Genomic DNA, 15,483 nt, shown 5'->3' with positions numbered 1-15,483 from the left:
AAAGAAAAAAGCTGAACAGTTGAAAATCAACAACTTTTCTTGGATCCTTCAGAGAATCAAAGTATCAGAGCAAACTGCCACCCCAAAGTCTATAATGACAGGCAAATACAGAGACTTATAACAGAGAACTGCTAATTTGTAGCAAAAGGCACTGGAGATAACACTTAAATGGTAACAGACAAAATGTTGGAGTTGGAGCGTGGCCTAGCCAGATAATGAGAAACTCCTGGGGACCCAATCTCAGGGAGAATCCCATGCTTTCATGGGCTTTCACTCCAGGAACCACACCATGTTCTCCAAGTAAGGATCCAGGAAAATTTTTCCCTTTGTTTCTAGCAGGAGGGGGAAAATAACCTCTTTGAAATATTCCCAGAGAGTTCTCCACAAGAAAGACCTACCCTCCAGCGGAAAAGACTTTAACTGAGCCTTATCCCACCTGGGGGATAGAGCATGTGCCTGACTGCCAGCACCCTCTGTGTGTCACCTAAAAGGGGGATATCTGAGAAGCACTTCCGAAGCTCACAGTTCAGGGACATAGGACCACTAAAATTTTAACTGTAAGATTATAGAACATTTACCCTCTGACACACACCACCACCGTACCAATATAATTCACAGCTGGAAGCAGAGACCCAGAGGAAGTATTTTCATGGAAGCCAATAGACAACAGGGAAGACAAAAAGAAAAAAAAAAAAAGACATGACCAGAATTTGAAACCTCTGTCATCTACAGCTACAGCAAACATTAAATATAGGCAAACTTAACCAAAATGCATAAAACCTCACACTGGAAGTTTATTTAACTTAGTTTGTATTACTCAATACATCATGCCTAGTGTTAACAACAAATTACAAGGTATGTTAAACAAAAAGAAAAAACAGTCTGGAAAGACAAAACAAGCATCAAAATAAGACTCAGATGTGACATATATTTTGGAATTATCAAGCAGGAAATTTAAAATAACAATGAGAATATGTTAAGGAGTGTAATGGAAAAGTAGACAATATGAAAAAATAAATGAGTAATATAAGCAGAGAGACAGACACTATGAGAAACAATCAAAAGAAAATTCTGGAAAACTAAAACATGGTAACATAAATGAAGAATGCCTTTGATGGGCTCATCAGAAGAATGGGCATGGCTGGAGAAAGAATCAGTGAACTCGAAGATGTGTCAATAGAAACTTCCTAAATTATAATACAAAGGGGAAAAAAGAATAAAAAATAAAAGAACAAAATAAGAATTCCAAAAATGTGTAACACATGAATAATTTGAATATCAGAAGGAGAAGAAAGAGAACAAAGTAGAAGAATACTTGAACTAGGACTGTCGATGTCCAAGGGCAAGAGAAAATGGATATCTCAGCTCAAGCAAAGACAACAAATTCACCCTTTCTCCACCTGTTTGTTCTATTCAGGGGCTCAAGGGATTGAATGATACCCTTCCACATTAGTGATGGAAGATCTTCTTTACTCAGTTTACCAATTCAAATGCTAATCTCTCTAAGAAACATTCTCACAGACACACCTAAAAATAATGTTTTACCAGCTATGTGGGCATCCCTTAGTGTAGTCAAGTTAACACATAACAAGGTTAGGGGGCCTCTCTTATTTTCTAAAGCCTTCAACTAGTTGGATGAGGCTCACCCACCTTATGGAGGAAAATCTGTTTTACTCAAAGTCTGTTGATTTAAATGCTAATCTCACCTTAAAAAAATACCTTCACAGTGACATTTAGACTTGTGTTTGACCAAATATCTGGGTACTGGGCCCTAGCCAAGTTGACACTTAAAATTAACCACAGAGGACTTCCCTGGTGGTCCAGTGGTTAAGACTCCCTGCTTTCACTCCAGGGGGTATAGGTTTGATCCCTGGTCGGGGAACCAAAATCCCACATGCCGTGTGGCACGGCAAAAAAAAAAAAAAAAACAGATTAACGAGGGATATTACATAATGATAAAGAGTTAAATTTTATAAAAAGACATAATGATTCTAAATGCATATGTTGTTAACAACAGAGTGCCAAAATACATGAAACAAAAACTGATTGAAATTTAAGGAGAAATAGACAAATCATCTATTGGGGTTGGAAACTTCTGTCAAATAAAAACAAATCTGGACTTAGATAAGGAGAGATTTTATTCAGAAGAAAAACTATTGTAACAGGGAGATCTACCCCATCTCAGAAATCTGCAAGCATCTCAAAATCAAACAAAAACGTAAGCAGTACCTTGGGAACTACCAATTAGAAGAAATGCCCAGCAGGGTCTGACAGGACAAGTGTCACACTGTGGTCAGCCAATTCTCAATATAAACTGATAAGAGAAGATGTTCTGCATTTGCTCACACTTGGGGACAAGCAAAGTTCAGGGGCCCTAAGGAAGAGAGAAACCTGACTAAATTTTGGTCAAGACAGAATAGAGAGTAAGAAATAGACAACTGTGGACACTTGGTCAGTCAAAACTCCCCTGTTAGTAATTGATAAATCAACCAGGCAGAAAATCAAAAGGATGTAGACGACCTAAACAGCACTATCAGGCAAACTGGTCTAATTGAGACTTATGAAATACTCCATCCAACAAGAGTAGAATTCACCTTCTTCTCAAGTCACATGAATTTTCTCAAGAACAGTCACCAAGATAAACCACATTCTGGGCCATAAAACACACCTTAACCCCTTTAAAGGAAAGTGTATGGAGTGATATCAGCAAGATGTTGGAAACCTTGGATCTTCCTTCCTCCCACAAACAAACTGGTTCAGCAACAATTCATGGACAAATTCCCACTGTGAGAAATCTAGAAACTAAGAGAAAGTCTCCTGCACCCGGGGAAAGCTGAACCAGACTCGCTGAAGTGGGTAGGGAGATTTGGGACACCTCTCACTGGGGTCCCTGATCCCAGCCCAGCACCATAGGATCCGGAAGAGATCCCCTAGCTCCCAACTTCACCCAGGGAAATGAAGGGGTTGGTTCACAAATCCAACACCCCAACTTTTTCAAAGGGGCTCCCTATTGGACTGGCTTTTGTCTTGCTAGTTGGACTTCTGACAGGTCCAGCAAAGTCTAGCAGCCAGGGGCAGAGCTGAACTGATGGCTTGGGGTGGTAGATGCCATAGATTCTTTCCTCTGCTCAGCACAGAATGAACAGATGGAAAATCCCAGCTTTCAGCTTCCTCCTGGGGAAGGAAAGAGTTGATCTGTGCAGCCAGCTTCCCAACTTCTCCTGAGATGCCCAAAGACCTAGCATCTATCTCACTAGTCCTAGAGTTCAAACAGGTCCAGCACCATCTACCAGCCCCAGGAGAGACAGAAGTCACACAGCTTGGGCTAGTAGATGCCTTCCCTTGCTCAGCACACAGTGAGCAGATAAAAAACCCAAGCTCTCAGTTTCCCCCTGAGGAGGGAAAGAATTATTAGAGGCCCCAGAACCTCTGGCAGGACTGATTTGTTGAAGTCTTGTCCTATACGTGGCCAGCCCATGAAGACTGGGAGAAGTGCCTGCTTTGTCTAATGCACAGACACCAACACAGAGAGTCAAGGAAAATGAAGAAAAAGATATCCTAAACCAGTCAAATCTAAAGAACAAGGCAATTCTCCAGAAACCAATCCTAATAAAAGAAATCACCCAGTGTATATTCTCATACCACAAAGCAATTAAATCAGAAATAAACAGCAGGAAGGTAGCTCTAAAGTTCCCAAATATTTGGAAATTAAACAATACATTTTTAAATAACACAACAAACAAAGAAAATGTCTCAAGAGAAATTTTTTAAAATACTTTGAACCTAATGAATATAAAATACAACTTATCAAATTTTGTGAGAGGAGTGGAAAGTAGTGCTTAGAAGGAAATTCATGGTATAAAATACATATTTTAGAAATGAACAGTGATCTATTATCTATAATTTAAGTTTATATCTTGGGAAACTAAAGAAAAAATACATTTAAGTCTAAAACTAGAATAAAAATAGAAATAATAAATATTAGAGCAGAAATCAATAGAATTTAAAACAGGACAAAAATAGAGAAAATCAAAGAAACCTAAAGCAGTTTCTTTGAAAAGATAAAAATAAGTGATAAACCTGCAGACAGGCTAACCAAAAGAAAAAGAGAGAGTACAAGATACAAATATCATAAATGAAAGAAGGATCATACAACTGATCCTATGAAAATTTAAAAGATAACAACAGAATACTATTAACAATTCCATGCCCACAGTTCTGATAACCTGAATGAAATGGACCATTTGTTTGAACAACACAAACTACAAAAAGTCACACAAAGAGAAACAGATAATCTGGGTAGGCCTAAAACTATTACAGAAAATAAAAATCAATAACCTTCCAAAAAGGGAAGCACTAGACCCAGATGATTTCACTGGTGAATTCTAACAAACACTTAATGAAGAAATAATATCAATTCTCTATAACCTCTTTTGGGAAATAGGAACAGAAGGAACACTTCCTAACTCATTTTATGAGGCCAACGTTTCCCTTTTATGAAATCCAGATAAAGATATCACAAGAAAGAAAAACTATAGACCATTCTCTCATGAGCATAGATACAAAAATCTCCAACAAAATATTAACAAATTGAATCCCGCACTGTATTAAAAAATATACACCATGATAAAGCATATATGCAAGGCTGGTTCAACATGCAAAAATCAATCAATGCAAACCATATCAATAGTCTAAAGAAAAAAATAACGTGATAAGATCAATTGATGCAGAAAAGCATCAGACAATAACGTACATCCATTCATGATAAAAACTCTTAGCAAACTAGGAATACAGAGACAGATTCCCTACATGGTAAATAACACAAAAAATCTATAGCTAACATCATACTTCATGATGAGAAAGTATATGCTTGACCACTTTGGGGAACAAGGCAAGGATGTTCTCGCTCGCCACTCCAATTCAAAATTATACTGGAATTCCTAGCTAGTGCAAAAAGACAAGAGGGGGGGAAAGGGGTTACAAATTAGAAAGGAAGAAATAAAAATATCTTTGCAATAGTGATTTTCTATGTAGAAAATCCTCCCCAAAAAAAGTCAAGAAAAACTTCTGGCACGAATAGCAATTACAGTAAGTTTGTATTATATAAAGATAATATAAAAATCTCCATTGCTGTGGAGACCTTCAAGATGGCATAAGAGTAAGACGTGGAGATCACCTTCCTCCCCACAAATACATCAGAAATACATCTACATGTGGAACAACTCCTACAGAACACCTACTGAACGCTGGCAGAAGACCTCAGACCTCCCAAAAGGCAGGAAACTCCCCACGTACTGGGGTAGGGCAAAAAAAAAAAGAAAAAATGGAGACAAAAGAATAGGGACGGGGCCTGCACCAGTGGGAGGGAGCTGTGAAGGAGGAAAGGTTTCCACACACTAGGAAGCCCCTTCGCGGGTGGAGACTGCGGGGGGCGGAGGAGGGGGAAGCTTCGGAGCCACGGAGGAGAGCGCAGCCACAGGGGTGCGGAGGGCAAAGCGGAGACATTCCCGCACAGAGGCTCGGCGCCGACCAGCACTCACCAGCCCGAGAGGCTTGTCTGCTCGCCCGCCGGGGCAGGCGGGGCTGGGAGCTGAGGCTCGGGCTTCGGAGGTCAGATCCCAGGAAGAGGACTGGGGTTGGCGGCGTGAACACAGCCTGAAGGGGTTAGTGCGCCACAGCTAGCCGGGAGGGAGTCCGGGAAAAGGTCTGCAGCTGCCAAAGAGGCAAGAGACTTTTTCTTCCCTCTTTGTTTCCTGGTGCGCGAGGAGAGGCGATTAAGAGCGCCGCTTAAATGAGCTCCAGAGACGGGCATGGGCCGCAGCTATCAGCGCGGACCCCAGAGACGGGCATGAGATGCTAAGGCTGCTGCTGCCGCCACCAAGAAGCCTGTGTGCAAGCACAGGTCACTCTCCACACCTCCCCTCCCGGGAGCCTGTGCGGCCCGCCACTGCCAGGGTCCCGTGATCCAGGGACAACTTCCCCGGGAGAACGCACGGCGTCTTCTTTAAGAAAATAATCTGGGCTTCACAGGCAAATTCTATCAAACATTTAGAGAAGAGCTAACACCTATCCTTCTCAAACTCTTCTAAAATATAGCAGAGGGAGGAACACTCCCAAACTCATTCTACGAGGCCACCATCACTCTGATACCAGAACTAGACAAAGATGTCACAAAGAAAGAAAACTACAGGCCAATATCACTGATGAACATAGATGCAAAAATCCTCAACAAAATACTAGCAAACAGAATCCAACAGCACATTAAAAGTATCATACACCATGATCAATTGGGGTTTATCCCAGGAACGTAAGGATTCTTCAATATAGGCAAATCAATGTGATGCACCATATTAACAAACTGATGGAGAAAAACCATATGATCATCTCAATAGATGCAGAAAAAGCTTTTGGCAAAATTCAACACCCATTTATGATAAAAACCCTCCAGAAAGTAGGCATAGAGGGAACTTACCTCAATATAATAAAGGCCATATATGACAAACAGACAGCCAACATCGTTCTCAATGGTGAAAAACTGAAACCATTTCCACTAAGATCAGGAACAAGACAAGGTTGCCCACTCTCACCACTATTATTCAACATAGTTTTGGAAGTTTTAGCCACAGCAATCAGAGGAGAAAAAGAAATAAAAGGAATCCAAATCAGAAAAGAAGAAGTAAAGCCATCACCGATTGCAGGTGACATGATAATATACATAGAGTATCCTAAAGATGCTACCAGAAAACTACTAGAGCTAATCAATGAATTTGGTAAAGTAGCAGGATACAAAATTAATGCACAGAAATCTCTTGCATCCCTATACACTAATGATGAAAAATCTGAAAGAAAAATTAAGGAAACACTCCCATTTACCACTGCAACAAAAAGAATAAAATACCTAGGAATAAATCTACCTGAGGAGACAAAAGACCTGTATGCAGGAAACTGTAAGACACTAATGAAAGAAATTAAAGATGATACCAACAGATGGAGAGATATACTATGTTCTTGGATTGGAAGAATCAACATTGTGACAATGACTGTACTACCCAAAGCAATCTACAGATTCAATACAATCCCTGTCAAACTACCAATGGCATTTTTCACAGAAGTAGAACAAAAAAATTTCACAATTTGTATGGAAACCCAAAAGACCCCAAATAACCAAAGCAATCTTGAGAAAGAAAAATGGAGCTGGAGAATCAGGGTCCCTGACTTCAGACTATACTACAAAGCTACAGTAATCAAGACAGTATGGTACTCGCACAAAAACAGAAATATAGATCAATGGAACAGGATAGAAACCCCAGAGATAAACCTATGCACATATGGTCACCTTATCTTTGATAAAGGAGACAAGAATATACAATGGAGAAAAGACAGCCTCTTCAATAAGTGGTGCTGGGAAAACTGGACAGCTACCTGTAAAAGAATGAAATTATAACACTCCCTAACACCATACACAAAAATAAACTCAAAACGGATTAAAGACGTAAATGTAAGACCAGACACTAGAATACTCTTAGAAGAAAACATAGGCAGAACACTCTATGACATAAATCACAGCAAGATCCTTTTTGACCCACCTCCTAGAGAAAGGGAAATAAAAACAAAAATAAACAAATGGGACCTAATGAAACTTAAAAGCTTTTGCACAGCAAAGGAAACCATAAACAAGACGAAAAGACAACCCTCAGAATGGGAGAAAATATTTGCAAATGAAGCAAGTGACAAAGGATTAACCTCCAGAATTTACAAGCAACTCATGCAGCTCAATATCAGAAGAACAAACAACCCAATCCAAAAATGGGCAGAAGACCTAAATAGACATTTCTCCAAAGAAGATATACAGATGGCCAACAAACACATGAAAGGGTGCTCAATATCACTAATCATTAGAGAAATGCAAATCAAAACTACAGTGAGGTATCACCTCACACTGGTCAGAATGGCCATCATCAAAAGATCTACAAACAATAAGTGCTGGAGATGGTGTGGAGAAAAGGAAACCCTCTTGCACTGTTGGTGGGAATGTAAATTGATACAGCCACTATGGAGAACAGTATGGAGGTTCCTTAAAAAACTAAAAATAGAACTACCCTATGACCCAGCAATCCCACTACTGGGCATATACCCTGAGAAAACCATAATTCAGAAAGAGTCAAGTACCACAATGTTCACTGCGGCACTATTTACAATAGCCAGGACATGGAAGCAACCTAAGTGTCCATCAACAGATGAATGGATAAAGAAGATGTGGCACATATATACAATGGAATATTACTCAGCCATAAAAAGGAACGAAACTGAGTTATTTGTATTGAGGTGGATGGACCTAGAGACTGTCATACACAGTGAAGTAAGTTAGAAAGAGAAAAACAAATACTGTATGCTAACACATATATATGGAATCTAAAAAAAGAAAAAAAAATGAAAAAATAAAATGGTCAGAAGAACCTAGGGGCAAGACGGGAATAAAGATGCAGACCTACTAGAGAATGGACTTGAGGATATGGGGAGGGGGAAGGGTAATCTGGGACAAAGTGAGAGAGTGGCATGGACATATATACACTACCAAACGTAAAATAGATAGCTAGTGGGAAGCAGCCTCATAGCACAGGGAGATCAGCTCCATGCTTTGTGACCACCTAGAGGGGTGGGATAGGGAGGGTGGGAGGGAGGGAGACACAAGAGGGAAGAGATATGGGGACATATGTATATGTATAACTGATTCACTTTGTTATAAAGCAGAAACTGATACACCATTGTAAAGCAATTATACCCTGATAAAGATGTCAAAAGATGAATAGAAGTAACTTTACCCTGGAGAAACCCTACCTCAGCCATGTGATCAAGGTCATTAAAAGTCATAAGTCTTGTTGATAGTGTATAACCTAACCCCAGTCTAATTATAAGAAAAGCAGCAGACAAATCCCAGTTTAAGGATGTTCTATAAAATACCTCACCAATACCTAAAAATGTTGACACCAAAACTACAAGGAAAGTCTGAAAAATTGTCACTGTCTTAGAGGAGCCTCAGGATACATGACAGCTAAATGTGATATGAGATCATTGATGGGATCCTGAAACAGAAAAAGGACATTATGTGAAAAGTTTTAAAAAATTGGAATAAGGTGTGGACTTTAGTGAATAATTGGATACCAATATTGGTGGCTTGTTACCAAATTTATGATACTAATATAATATGTTAATAATAGGGGAAACTGGGTGCAGTGTATACAGGACGTCTGTACTGTCTTTGCAATTTTTCGGTAATTAAAACTTTTCTGTAATTAACTTTTGCAATTTTTCTGCAATTAATTAAAATTAAAGATAACATTTATTCTAAAAATTCAATAAATGTCTGCCAAAACACATTAAGAATGAACAACAAAAGACTGTCACAGATCTTTCAGATGTTAATAAGAGAATGTCATGAACAACTTTATGGTGATACACTTAATATTTAGATAAAATGTATAAATTTCTGGAAAACTATAATTTACCAAAAATTACCCAGAAGCAATTTAAAACTGAATAGTTCTTTAATGATTAAAGCATTTGCATTAGTAATGAAAATCTTCCTACATTGAAAGCTGCAGGTACAAAGAGCTTCACTAGTAGTTCTACCAAACGTTCAAGACAGCAATAATTCCAGCATTACACTATTATTCCCAATAATTGAATAAGAAGGTACAGTTTGCAACTCATTCTGTGAGTCTAACAACAGCTTGTTAAAAACTCTAACAAGAGTTGTATAAGAAAGGAAAATTACTTGTGAATCTCATTCGAAAGTATATGTGCAAAAATCCTCACAAAATATCAGCAACAGAAAAAAAGGATAATATATCATTAGACTGTGGAGTTATCTCAGAAATGCTGGTTCTGTTTTGCTTTAAAATTTTAATTAATGTAGTGTACCATATTACCATATTAAAACAGGAGAATCATACGATCATCGAAATAGGTGGAGTTAAATCACTTGATATAATTAATAACATAGTCATAATAGAAAGACTTGGCTAGATTTCTATAAGAAAACTTCCTTTAAGGGAATTCCCTGGCAGTCCAGCGGTTAGGACTCTGTGCTTTCACTGCTGAGGGCCTGGGTTCAATCCTTGGTTGGGGAACTAAGATCCCACAAGCCGCACAGTGTGACAAAAAAATAAAAAATTTAAACTTTCTTTACTGGAAAACTGACGGTTACAAAAGATACTTAATGGTGACACACTGAGTAATTTCCATTGAAATGTGGAACAACACAAGGAGGCCCACTACCGCCACTTCAATTTAATATTTGTACTGAAGTCCTATCCAGCATGGTCAAGTTATATTCATCAGAAAGGGGGCAGGGGAAGATGACATTTTATATATATATATGCACATTATATAATTATGCTCATAAAAATACAAAATAATATAGAGATAAATTATTAGAATTGATAAGTTTAGCAAGTTCTCCATAAAAAAACACATAAAAGAGAATGTTATTTCTATGTACCATCAACAACAGATAGAAAGTGACATTTAAAAAGATAACATCTGGGACTTCCCTGGTGGCGCAGTGGTTAAGAATCCGCCTGCCAATGCAGGGGACATGGGTTCGAGCCCTGCTCCGGGAAGACCCCACATGCTGTGGAGCAACTAAGCCCATGCGCCACAGCTACTGAGCCTGTGCTCTAGAACCTGCGAGCCACAACTACTGAGCCCACGTGCCACAACTATTGAAGCCTGTGTGCCTAGAGCCCATGCTCTGCAACAAGAGAAGCCACCGCTATGAGAAGCCTGTGCACCGCATAGAAGAGTAGCCGCAACTAGAGAAAGCCCACGTGCAACAACGAAGACCCAATGCAAACAAAAATTAAATTAAATTAAAAAAATAATTATAAAATTATAGCAATTAAGGCAGTGTGATATTGGTATAGGGACAGTAAAATGGACAGAACAGGAGAAGGCAGAAATAGAGTTGCTATAATGGTTCGGGTCACCAATTTCCAATGTGGTGAGGGGGGTTTTTCCATACCAACAATTCTTGGGACCCCAGCTGGGTGTCCTACAAGTTATCTCAATTCTGACACTATCTACCTGGAGACAGCATCACATTCCACAGGTTAAGGGCTCAGTTCTACAGGACTGCTCCTGACCCCAACTTCAGAGGCCAGTCTCAAGTCCAAGTTATCACCTGTTCTTCTGACCAACGGGCTATAAATCAAAGGTTCCCACAATCCCCTCTTTGGGCTTGATTAACTTGCTACATCAGCTCACAGAACTCAGAGAAACATTTTACTTACTGGATCACCGGTTGGTTATAAAAGGACATGACTCAGGAACAGCAGGATGGAAGAGATGTATAGGCAAGTCATGTGGGAAGGGGCGCAGAGCTTCCAAGCCCTCTCAAGGCACACCACTCTCCCCAAATCTCCACGTTTGCCAACCCAGAATCTTTCCAAACTCCGTCCTTTTGGGGTTTTATGGAGGTTTCATTACATAGGCTTGATTGATTCAGTCATTGACCATTGGCAAACTGAATTCAATCTTCAGCCCCTCGGCCCTCCCCAGAGGTGGGGGAGGTTAGTGGAAGTTCCAACCCTCTAATCACGTGGTTGGCTCTCCTGGCAATCAGCCCCCACCCGTAGGTTTCTTAAGTGCTTTCCAAAAGTCACCTCATTAACATAACAAGACACCATTATGGCTCTCAATGCTTAGGAAATTCCAAGTGTTTTAGGAGCTCTGAGCCAGAAACAGGACAAAGACCAAATACATACTTCTCATTATAAATCATAATATCACATAGAACCTTCCGTAAATGGATATTTGATTTTTGACAAAAGTAGCACTGCAGAGGAGTGGGGAAATGTCAGGTTTTTTTTTTCTTAAGTGGTGCTGAGACAATTGGGTATACACAGGGGAAAAAATGAAAAACAAAGAAATTTAACCCTGACTTCACCACACACACATACATCAATATACACAATCCCTCCTCATTCTTTACAGATTTGGTACTTGTGGATTCATTTGCTCACTAAAATTTCTTTGTAATCCCAAAATCAATACTTACAGTGTTTTTGTGGTCATTTGTGATCATGCACTGAGTGGTGAATTTGAGTCTTTCAACACAGACATTGCCAGCTGAGGTCGAATAAGGCAATGCTCTGCCTTGTTTCAGCTCTCATACTGTAAACAAGTGTTCTTTTCAAGGTCTATTTAGCACCACATTTCTTGCATTTTTTTTTTCCTCTTGTTTTTGGTGATTTTGCTGTTTAAAATGGCCTCCAAACACAGCACTGGAGTACTGTCCAAGTGTTCCTAAGCAGGCTATGATTTGCTTTATGAGTATTAATAAACTTTGTTCAGGCATGAGTTACAGTGCTGTTGGCCATGAGTTTGTCAACCTAAATAAACCTAGGAGGCAATAATCAAGTAGAAAGCAGTTATTTGTGTCGACTTAGAAAATACACAACGTGAGAGTTGCGAGTTAAGTTTTATTTGGGGCAAAGTGAGGACTGGAGCCCGGGAGACGGCATCCCAGATAGCTCTGAGAAACTGCTCCAAAGAGGCAGGGCGGAAGGCCAGTATACATGTGATTTTGGTGAAGGGGGAATACATGCAATCAAGCACATATTTTTTACAGAAGGTTTCGGCTCATCTCGTGCAGGTTACTGCTAGTCACGAGGAGCAGTCATCACCATGAAGGTTTTTAGTGCTTTTCTAGATATGAGGAGATACAAGAATTGGGCTCATAAAATTGGCCCCTGAAAATATCTAACTATCTGAAGACCTGTTCTGCCAGTTTTTCCCAGAGCACAGAGTGCCTCATTTCTGCTCTCCACCCTGAACTGCTTTCAGGGGTGTTGAAAATCAGCAGCTGCAGCAGCACCTGATTTAATTCTTGTAGCGATAGATGGCAAGTGCCAATTCGTAGTTGACATTTGAGATCAACGAAGTGCAACTGGGGCACACAGATTCGGGTTGCAACCCGAAGTGTCTCACTAGGGAGTAAAAGTTAGGAGCTTTTAAAGGCAAAGAAGCGGGGTTTGCATTACAAGGAATTTTAATTGGAATTAGAGGCATAAGGGAGGTAAAGTTTGTTACTGTGACAAGTTGCAGGTGTTCTTGCCGACTCCCAGTCCTTGGTTTGTAGTTTGACCCAGTTCAAAAGTTCATGGTTCTGAAACCGTGCAACACAAATTGGGACTTGAACCCACACGCTGGGACTCGAACCCAGCCAGAACCCAGATTGGGGTTCCACCCAGTTGGGACATGCATAAAGTCCACCTTGACAATGGCCTCCCAGCTCTATTCTAAGACCCCTTGACATAAGTGACTCCATTTTATTTCACATTTCACAAGCTCGAAGTTAATGAGTCAACAATTTGGTATATCCAGGAAAAGGAAGAGGAAATTTGTCCATCTGTACATCAGGCAGCTCTGGAAAGTGCCAAAGTCACAGCTATAGTGTGTGATGACGCTATGGAAAAGATGGAAGAGTGGCTAAGTCTGTGGATTTATAAGATGATAACCAATTAATAACAGCATAGTGGGCCTCATTGTTGTGAGGCTGAAAGCCAAAGAAATTTACAGTCAGATTACTCAGGGTTAGGAAAATATTAAACCCTCTTGACTAATCCTGGCTGATTGGCTTGCTTGTTTCAAAAGGCAATATGGTGTGAAAAACGTTCAGCTTGTAGGTGAGGCAGGTTCTGCAGGTCAGGAGGCTGTGGAAGAATTTTAAAAGTATCCACTAAGTGTTGTACAGGAAAAGAGTAATGGGAAGAGAAGATTTACAATGCTGATGAGACTGGCTTGTTTTAAAAGGACATTGGCAAAGAACCTGTACAACACAAATGACACTTCAGTTGGTGAAAATGTCACCAGAGACCCATAGGAACCTAATCCTGTATTTTTCCTAAGAGCATAGCTCATCATTTGCTAATTCAGTGTTTATGGTGACTTTGTAGAACATAACTACTGTGAATAATGAGAATCAGGTATATATATTTATATATAATCTTACAAATCAATAAGGTAAAGACAAAGACCTCTACAGAAAAATGAACAAAAGATTTGAACAGTTCCTTCAAAACAGAGTAATTCCACATGTCCAAAAATCATTTGAAATGGTACTCAACCTTATTAGTAATCAGGAAAATATAAATTAAAACCACAGTACTAGAGGCCTTGCAGACGCCGCCGCCCTGAGCCTCCCGCGCTGCGCACCTTGGTCAGCTCCATCGTGTTCTTCGACATCGCCATCCAGGGAGAGTCCTTGGGCTGCATCTCCTTCGAGCTGTTTGCAAATTCTAAAGACAGCAGAAAACTTTCGCGCTCTGAGCACTGGGAAGAAAGGATTTGGTTACAAAGGTCCCTGCTTTCAAAGAATAATTCTGGGATTTATGTGCCAGGGTGGTGACTTCACACGCCATAATGGCACTGGTGGCAAGTCCATCTACGGGGAGAAATTTCATGATGAGAATTTCATCCTGAAGCGTATGGGTCCTGGCATCTTGTCCACGGCAAATGCTGGCCCCAACACAAACGGTTCCCAGGTTTTCATCTGCACTGCCAAGACTGAGTGGTTGGATGGCAAGCGTGTGGTCTTTGGCAAGGTGAAAGAGGGCAAGAATATTGTGGAAGCCATGTGCTTTGGGTTCAGGAATGGCAAGACCAGCAAGAAGATCACCATTGCTGACTGTGGACAAATCTTATAAATCTGAATTGTGTTTTATCTTAACCACCAGACATCCTTCTGTAGCTCAGGAGAGCACCCCTTCACCCCCATCTGCTCGAAATATCCTATAATTTTTGTGTTCTCACTGCAGTTCTTTCGGTTCCATATTTTCCATATCCCCTTCCAAGTTTAGCTGGATTGCAAAGTTGTTTATGATTATGAAATAAAAACTAAAAAACAACAACAAAAAACCCGACAGTACAAGATCATTACCCACATTCCAGACTGGCAAATTTTTACACTCTGATAATATCCAGTGGTGAAAAACATATAATTCTAATACTCTATCAGTGGAAGTGTGCAATTAATATAAGCACTTTGGAAAACAGTTAGGAATTATTTAATAAAATTGAAGACACACGTACTCCATAGCCCAGCAATTCCACTCTTGAGTAAATACCATAGAAAAGTGCTTGTATATATGCATCAGTTTTCTTAGTAAGTATGGAAAATGTTAGAGCTCAGAGCAGGCTCCAGAGAATGGTAATGTGCTCTAGTCTAGAAGTAACTGAGATCTTTTTACCAGATTTGTTCTATTTTTAAAAGAATAACAATTTTTATTTTCTTAGCTTAAGATGCCATTTAAAATAGTTTAAGTGTATTAGCATATTAAAATCTACAGAAAGCTAAAGATGCATTCCCCTGCTGTTGTTATGTTAATGGACATGTCATATCTTCTCTCACAATAACAGAAATCCAAAAATGAGCAGGCATTGTTTCAGGTGCTCAACAATGAATTAAAGGACTAAGGCTCT

General features: G+C 39.8%; 1 pseudogene across 1 annotated transcript; it reads left to right on the top strand.

Moving 5' to 3' along the window:
* Positions 1-10,397: 10,397 nt before the first annotated feature.
* Positions 10,398-15,261, top strand: LOC309652691 (peptidyl-prolyl cis-trans isomerase A pseudogene; annotated as a pseudogene). The gene has a single exon. The product of its transcript is annotated as a peptidyl-prolyl cis-trans isomerase A pseudogene (transcript).
* Positions 15,262-15,483: the final 222 nt, after the last annotated feature.

This window comes from Balaenoptera physalus, assembly GCF_965194825.1.
Source record: "Balaenoptera physalus genome assembly, chromosome: X".
Taxonomy (NCBI): domain Eukaryota; kingdom Metazoa; phylum Chordata; class Mammalia; order Artiodactyla; family Balaenopteridae; genus Balaenoptera; species Balaenoptera physalus.
Note: the sequence above shows the minus strand (reverse complement) of the source record. Positions and strands in the feature narration are given on the sequence as shown.